This window comes from Acyrthosiphon pisum, chromosome X (assembly GCF_005508785.2).
Source record: "Acyrthosiphon pisum isolate AL4f chromosome X, pea_aphid_22Mar2018_4r6ur, whole genome shotgun sequence".
Lineage (NCBI taxonomy): Eukaryota > Metazoa > Arthropoda > Insecta > Hemiptera > Aphididae > Acyrthosiphon > Acyrthosiphon pisum.
In genome coordinates, this window is record NC_042493.1 from 61727955 (window position 1) to 61736316 (window position 8362).

The 8362-nt window shown below is 27.8% G+C and overlaps 1 non-coding gene across 1 annotated transcript; it reads right to left on the reverse strand.

Annotated features, from left to right (window-relative positions):
• Window positions 1-7241: 7241 nt before the first annotated feature.
• TRNAK-UUU lies at window positions 7242-7314 on the reverse strand. Its single transcript has one exon. It is a non-coding gene; the product is annotated as a tRNA-Lys (tRNA).
• Between the last annotated feature and the right edge of the window lie 1048 nt (window positions 7315-8362).

Consider the following 8362-nt stretch of genomic DNA (forward strand, 5'->3'; position numbering starts at 1 on the left):
TGATAAGACCGTCGTTGCTATGCCAGCACAAGAGACAAGCTTATACATGCTTTAGCGTATAGAGGGCGCAGCAGTATTAAAAACTGTATTCATTCGTAAATGTGTCAAGTGCTGATTATTTTTTTATTAAACTAATAACTAAATTACATTATTTAAATTAACATTTAAGTCGTGTATAATGTAACATATGATGCTTATCAATCCTTATGGTGAATCAACGTCCGACGCGAAACCGAGTGTTTCAGTGATTATAAAATAATAAAATATTATACCTACTTTTGGCTCCTTCAACACTTCGTAATATCTTTGAATAATTGCAGGCTCAGTGAACTAACTTTTCAGGTAGTGGTTACGTACAGTGGCGTAACTTGGCGCGAGTTCTCAGAGTGGTAAAAATATAATAAACATTTTTTACCTATTAGGTCTAAAATTATTAAAGTGGGAAAAGAGGTGACATTTTCTCCAAATGATTTAAGTTTACCAATAAATGAACAAATCTGTATGAAACATGTAAACATATACCTAAATACTAAATAGCAGTCCTTAAAAGTTTTTTTAGAATTACACAATCATAGAAAATATATGACGTTAGTACTATTCATATACTATAATGTATACCTACAATAAGTGTACCAATTATATTATAAATATTTTGATGACCAATTGGCAATTAGTAATTATAGTAATTACACAAAATACACAAAATGCACACAGCACACAGAAAAACAATATTCAAGCATAAAGCTTTTAAAATAACAATGTAGGTATGTGTTGTAATGAACTAATGAGACCTGTAGGTACAATAAATTATACCTAGCTTAAAACAGATGAAAACGCTATAATTGTTACAACAATACTCTGCTAGGAGGCTGATTTAATTTTTGCCGAAAACATTGCATTTATTATAATATATTAATTAATATTTAATTATTACTTCTAACATATAATATTATTGTTATTAACTTTTGAGTAAATATCGCATTACCACCTAACCATAGAACAGTGTGATTAGGTTCATGGTATAAATGTATAATAATAGGTAATAGGCAATAGCTTAAAATCAACTTAAATATTTCGAAAATATTATTGAGTATAATAAAATTATTTATAATATACCCACGTAAAATTTTGAAGCCCTTAAGATTTAAGAATGATGTTTTTAAATTAAAACGAAATAACTAGCATCATTATTCTTTCTTGGAATATCTAATTTCGTAAATATTTGAACTTAAAATGTCTATAAAAATAAACTTTGTTTATAAATTGTTTACTAGTGCACAAATTTTAATACTTAAAATAATCTTAGTCTAATTTTTAACTAAAACAGTAATTATTGGTATTCATAAATTATACATACAATATTTTACTAAAAAATATTTTTAACAAAATAAATCTACTACTATAAAAAAATCTTCTTTTAAATTTTTAAATACAAAATAATTTAGCAAATTTTCATAATTTTAATACATTTTTTCAAAATTTGAACTTGAAACGCATGTAAAAATCGTGCATATGTGTCTTTGATATTTTTCATCTGTAACCAGTGTAACCATAACAACTTGTGAGGAACCTTGGATTACATTTTCAAGAATTTGACCCAACAAACAATTTTCTATCGATATTTATAAAAAAAACTAAAAATATTTAAAATTGACAGTGTCTATAAGCTTAAAAAGACTCGAAAAGAGTGTTTCTTAAATTATCATTTTTTATACTCAATGAAATTACTAATATATATTTTATAGGTAATTAAAATTATTGAATTTTTTTAGTTTTTTAATTGTTTGGACATTTTTCAAACATGGTCAAAAAGTTGAAAAATGTAATCCCTCAAAAATCCCTCTTAGTTGCTCTTATAGGAATTTAAAAATACATGCACATTGCACATGATTTTTTCCATCATTTGAAGTTCAAATGTTGACAAAATTATTTAAAATCACGAAATTTTGAAAATTATTTTGTAAGTAAAATTTAATAAAATTTAATTATTAAAATATAATAAAATTTACTTCCAACTAAGTCAAAAAATTGATACCTTTTAGAAACTAACTTACAAGTTGTAACCACTTTAATTAGTTTTTATATAACCTAAGTAATTTGTATATTAATTTAACTTTCCCAGCTTTGAATCTATCTAACTTAAGTACATACTAATGGTTCACTTCTGTGTGCCAGAAACGCACAAAACGTTACTTTGTCTTATTCTTTTTGTGCAGTAATGTCGCAACTATTCATTTTTAAAGCTACAAATTGCGATGAGCAAATTCGGGCCACATAATATATTTCACAAAATTGCACGAAGACGAAGGGGTCCTTTATTTGAAAATTAGACATAAAAAGTCTGAAGTAGACATGGTAGATTGCCCTATATGAGGCGATGTTTGGTCGTAAGTCCAGATTCGGCTTGATGTATACGCGATTAGATCGTAATTCGTAGCTAGTAGATAGTAATAGTCTTGGACTAATATTATACGCTTTACTGCTTTTGTCCCTAGGAAGGGACTTTACACCTGCGGGCAATGGTATATTATGATCTCATACCGAAATAAACACCGGAGAAACGGCGTCTCTCCGAAGCACTTCACTGGAGATATACTTAAAACCAAGTGAAGTGTGCGGGGGAGGGGGGGCCTCACAGTGTATTATGTTATAGTACAACATTTTGCTTAAGTTATACTGAATAGGTCAGCTGCGTTCGGAACGGTGAGCCCGCGGGCTATATTGAAGGTGCTTCAACATTTCCCCCCACCCGAGAACACTCGTGTCGGTTCGGCAGCTGCTTTCGGGCACTTATTATGTTATATTATAATAATAATATTCCTAATGGAAAAAAACACTACGGCGCTCTGTATGCGCGTGGCTTTGTGCGCATGCCTCGTAATATATAGCGGCGTCTGACCTTGTCACGCGTGTAGGTACTGCTCGTAGCGTCGACGACGGCCTTCAGTCGACGTAAAAAAATGTATAATATTTGGTAGGTAAATAATAATTTATTTTGGTATACCTATATAATATAGGTATATACTTATATGAATTCCAACGAGATCGGTAATATTTTAAGTGCCATTTATAACATCAAAAATTAACAATTTAATATTTAATTTAGATAGAATTATGCAACTATTATTCTAAACGGTTATTACCATCCATACATTTGGTTATATTATGCTTATACACGTAGTGGTGTAAATCGTAAATGTATATTATGCTTATACACGTAGTGGTGTAAATGTATATTAGGCCATTCGATAAATTAGTCTATTCGCGAAAATCCTGATCTCTTTGCAAAGGAGTGCTGAGTGGCCCGTTTCGAATAATTTTCCAATTTTCTGGCCGTTTGCGTACAGCCAACTGCAGTTAGGCCATTTAAAAATACTATTTTAAATTTATGAAAAATTATAGAATGCACATTTGAAGACACGATATTAATTATGGATATTCATGTTATTATGTACTATCATAATATATACCTACCTATCTTAATATAATATTATATAATAATAGATTAATACCTACCTACCTACTATTATAATTTATTTATTTTTACAAGTTGTTCTTTTATGTTAATTATAATTATTATTTATGTTATAAACTATTGTATTAGACATCATACAATTAATTATACCTACTAAATAACTATATTGATAAGTAATTAATTGATATTATTAAAAATAATGTCCTTTACAAATCAAGATGTCATGAGAAAACAATTTTTAAAAATAAATAAAATAGCAAGTACCCATTTGTTTTTTAATAACATAAGTTATTACTTATTTATCATTTATCAATATAATATAGTATATCTAAAAATACATAATAAAATAAATACCTAATGATAAAATGTTAAATATTTTAAATTATTACCTATTTTTATTGTAATAATAGGTATTATTTAAAAACATTATTATATTATTATAAGATATATAATTTAATATAGCAATAACTACTGAATAAAACAAATAATTATCAATATAAATTTTCATAATTTAAAAATACTATTTCTAAAGACACTAATTTTCTTTAGTCTCTATACAATGTGACTAAAAATTGCAATGTGTCTGTGGGAAAAAAATGAATGTATCGAAACAGACTTCTCCTTTGAAAATAATCTAGGATTTTTTCGAAAGTACTAATTCCTCGAATTATCTACAACATGTGGGTCACTGCAGTGCAGCCATTATAATATATAACATTATGTACGGTAAATGATGTTTTTACGGAATATATAATAACATTATTTGCCTTAAGATATAAAAATTATTATGTTTCTTTATTGAACAAGACAGGTTCGGGTAGATTTTAATACAAAATTAAGAAATTAAGTTATGCGCTTTCAACTATATTCGAACAACACAACTTTTTCTGTGCGAATTATTCCCTGATTGGAATATTTTGATCTCGTTTTAGAAGACATTATTGGACCACTCCCCAATTTTGTTTAAGTAATTTGTAGTCAGTAGACCTTTTTTTCATTATTGTGTGCTTCATTTCAACAACACAACATAATTTTCAAATAAATGACGAAAATATTTATATGTATCACTGTATACCAGCCATCAGGGCAATAACGTTAATGACGGTGAATAAAATTGTATTTCATTTAACATATTAATTTACCGTAATATATAGAATAATATATTATAAGGTATAATGTATATTCAACACAGCTCGTTGTATGCAAACTTAGAATAAGATTGTTGAAATTGAATGGCTTGAGTAGATTTAGGAAACCATTTAATGTAGAGAAAGATAAATAACACGACTTTATGATTACATATATAGGTAATACTGTAGTACAACTAATATATAATTGTAACATACAACTAAGCCGCATCAGGGACTTTATGCACGGTAAATATAATAATATGACGTTTTGTGAGCGATGAGTATATTTACGTACATCGAAAGGTCATATTTATATGCCTTCATTGACGTCATATACTCATACCTACCTTCCGTACAACAAAAGAAAGTTATGTCCTTCCTAATAGGTAATATTAACTGTGGAAAGTTGATATTCAAATACAATATTGATACGTGCAGAGTGCATACACGTGCTTACAACCTTTAGTGGAATAATAACACATATTTGCTGTCTAAGTATATCTTAAAAAGATTATTGCATTCGGATCAAGTTGACATTCTGTACTTACCTACGCAATCTTTCTGAGGACATGCATTTTGCACAAAACCCAAAGTTTACATAATATTTTTAAAAAATCAAGTTTATATATTTTTTAGATTTTTTTGTTTCCAGAGTATGGGATTACTTATGAGGAACCTTAGCTACAAAATTTTAATATTTTATATACATATTTAACTATGAAATAATGTTGAAATTTCCATGGTTTTTGACGAATTTTATCAATATTTAAACTTGAAATGCTTATAAAAAAAAAATCAGGTAGGTAAATATTAATTAATTTCGTCAAATTTAAACTTATTCAGACGGTCGTCAAATATATTTGTGGTATACGCTCAACTTTTTTCTTTTTGATTCCACTAATAACAACTTATAAGCAACCTATTGCATAACATGTTCAAGCATTTTTATACTAAATCAAAAATGTAATCTTATATAAATCAAAAAAAAACTAAAAATTGTTTAAAATTAAAAATACCTATAAATAGCACAAAATATTTTGAAAATCATTTCATGTCTGGTAAATACGGAAAGTCCCCGTTTTCCCGGTTATTTTGAATAAGACTGGTGATTTTAATTTAATTACCATTGACTCCCGAAAGTACTGACTAGATACAATTTGCTACCAGAAACAACCCCCAAAGTTGAAAATCGATACATTTTTACTGCCCCAAAATGTGATGGAATACACGTATCATTGTAAAATATAAATAGTAAATATATTTAACGCACAGTAGTCTCATTTTTGAATGATATAACAATTTTGGACCACAAATGTAATTTAAACACATAAGAAAGTCGATTTCAAGTAAACTTTATTACGAATTAAAAATATATATTTTCAGAAATGTTACCGGATAACTAGGTTAGTTAATACAATTGGCAAAAGATTGATACTGTTAGACGAAAAAAAAACAAAACAAACAAACAAAATAATTAATATTCGTGTAGCGCTCCGCTATTTCTTTTATGCACTTTATATACAGTAACTATATTCACGTCTAATGATCACTATTGCTACGCACACATTTACACGACACGCACGCACACACTTAGAAAATTGCCTATATTGAACTAATTAAAAACGGTCGGTATCGAATCTTAACTACATTAATTACAACTAATGAGTTCAGAGTTTGTAGTACATCCGACTCGGACATCCAATATATAATAAGATCGGCTAGTGCGCAACTGCGTTGTGATGAGAGGAATGTGTGGTAGCCCAATATAGCTGGAGTCTGTGTTTACCGTGGTCTGCAAAAATTAACCATGGTGAACCCTTGCAAGGGTCCTTTTACAATTTTACATCAGGACGTCCTGCAATCACTCCCAAAACAAAACAAAAAATAATATAAAAACATTATGGCATTATGCTCATTCAAAAACTAAGTATTGAAATTAATACATAAAAAGGCGTAGCATTATAAAAATACATAATTACATTTCAAACGGGTAGTGTTATTATGTTATTATTACAATTATTATATCAACAATCATTTGTGAATCTTGTATAACATTTTCAAGGTTTTTGACTGAGCCTCAAAATGTATATCAACACTTGAAGAAAAAACTAAAACAGTTTTAATTTTCAAATGCCTTTAAATAGCTTAAAATGAAACTAAATATTTTGATTATTTTAGTTCGAAAATGAAATAATAATTTAAGTAGGTAATAGTGATGTTGCAAGTATAATTTCCGGTAAAAAAAAGTTATTATGAATCTTGTATTCAATGTTCAAACCTTAGGTAATAAAATTAAAAATTGTATGAATTTTTACTTTTTAACTTTCATGATTTTGATAAATGTTATTTTAACTTTAAACGCTTCTAAAATAAATGTAACTATGTATTTTTTATTATATTTTTAAATTGTGATATGAACGATTCGAGGTTGATGTATTATTATTTTTCTGATATAATACCTGGGTATTAAGAAACACGTCATCATTGTTACGTTCAGAATTTTTTAATAGTAAATATACCTGTAAAAAAACAAATTTTGAATCGTACCCTTGGACACTGGAAGCTGGACACTTAAAAAATGATTTAATAAAATAGTATCCAAAAATAAAACGTCCGAAAAAAAAACAAAAAAGATTCGCCCGGACAGGGACTCGAACCCTGGACCCTTAGGTTAAAAGCCTAATGCTCTACCGACTGAGCTATCCGGGCTTGTGATCATATTGGTGAAAATGAACATATGTTACTAGTTCATTATTAATAATACTATAATTTCTGTTTTAGTTAAAAAACAGAAGAACACAATCATTGTGAATAAATTCAACGGTTTGTAACTTACACGACAAATATAAAAATTAGAGATTATGCAAAAATTGAACATATTCTTTTTAAAAATCGTTTTTTATTAAGTAAATAAAAATTATTATTTTAATTAATATTATATTTGAAAATTTACAATTACGTCCAAAATGCTGGCGCCTGGCAACAACGTGGAATATTATTTATACAAAAAATGTTAATTTAATTTATTTACTAACTTATAAAATATAGAATTATACATTTATACCACCATACCTATTCATAGTCGTAAGCAGCCACTCTCTATAGATTAAACAGTTCAATGGCCTCCTTGGTATTTTATAATTATAATAAAAAATTTTATAAAACGCATTTTATATTTATAGCCTATAGGAATTCAGAAAACTGAGAAAAGTATAATATTTTTAACGTACCTATAGAAAAATGTTACACATTACGCCTATTTCTCAATTTATCAAAATTAATTTTTTTTAATGAATACCTACCACCCATTTTGCTGTAAATTGTTAAGCAGATTACTTTTTTGAAAATGTCGATCAGTAGGGTCTAAATCAAAATTTGAACGAGTAGGAAAAGTAATAATAGTAACCAAAAGCGGCAATATAGGTAAGTTATTTATTTTAACTTTGTGAAACCGATAAAATGTTAAAACAGGTAATGGCTTGTTAAAAAATAAATATAAATTATATTCACTGCAGTATTGTAATTCAATATTGTAAACAAGAAGTTGCGTCTTTACAACTGTGCAAATAGATCAAATTTATCTTAAGATCCTGAATAATTATGAAAATATTCATTTTTCAGTCGGTTTTGCCCTGTGTTGTTAGATAGGTACTATAGGTAGGTACTAGATAGATACTAACCAAGATACTAAAAGCCCATGATAATAAGTTTAAATAGTTTATGTATGGGGGAAACGGGCAATGATTTTTTTATGATT